Raw genomic sequence first — 1,063 nt, 5'->3', positions numbered from 1 at the left:
TGCAAATGGTGCTGCTATAAATATGTGTGTGCATGTATCTTTTTCACATAATCACTTTTTTTGGGGGAGTTGATACTCAGTAGTGGAATTTCTGGATCAAATGGTAGATCTACTTTTAGTTTTTTAAGGACTCTCCACAATGTTTTCCATAGTGGTGGTACTAATTTACATTCCTACCCAGCATTGTAAAAGTGTTCCTTTTTCACAACATCAACACCAAAATCTAGTTTTGTTTTTTTTTTTACTTTTTATATGGCCATTCTTACAGGAGTGAAGTGGTATCTCACTGCGGTTTTAATTTGCATTTTCCTGATTAGTGATGTTGAGAATTTTTTTTTATGTTTGTTGGCCATTTGTGTATCTTCTTTTGAGAAATGTCTATTCATGACCTTTGCCCACTTTTTGATGGGATTATTATTTTTTTCTTGCTGATTTGTTTGAGTTTCTTGTAGATTCTGGATAATAGTCCTTTGTCGGATGCATAGTTTGTGAATATTTTCTCCTACTCTATGGGTGGTCTGTTTACTCTGTTGATTATTTGTTTTGCTATTCAGAAGCTTTTTTAGATTAATTAGGTCCCATTTATTTATGGGGTCTTCGTCATGAATTCTTTGCCTAAGCCAAGGTCTAGAAGAGTTTTTCCAATGTTATTTTTAAGAATTTTTATGGTTTCAGGTCTTAGATTTAAATATTTGATCCATATTGAGTTGATTTTTTTATAAGATGAGAGAAAGGGATCCAGTTTCATTCTTCTACATGTGATTTGCCAATTATTCCAGCACCATTTATTGAATAGGGTGCCATTTTCCCAATTTATATTTTTGTATTCTATGTTTAATATCAGTTGGTTGTAAGTATTTGGCTTTACTTCTGGGTTCTGTTTTCTGTTCCATTGGTCTAAATGCCTATTTTTATGCCAGTATCATGTTGTTTTGTTAACTATAGCCTTGTAGTATAATTTGAAGTCTGGTAATGTGATGTCTCCAGATTTTTTTTTTTTTTTTTTTGCTTTCTTTTGACTATACAAACTATTTTTTGGTTCCATATATGAATTTTAGGACTT

The sequence above is a fragment of the Mandrillus leucophaeus genome, unplaced genomic scaffold (genome assembly GCF_000951045.1).
Source record: "Mandrillus leucophaeus isolate KB7577 unplaced genomic scaffold, Mleu.le_1.0 Scaffold540, whole genome shotgun sequence".
In the NCBI taxonomy this organism is placed as follows: Eukaryota; Metazoa; Chordata; class Mammalia; order Primates; family Cercopithecidae; genus Mandrillus; species Mandrillus leucophaeus.
Note: the sequence above shows the minus strand (reverse complement) of the source record.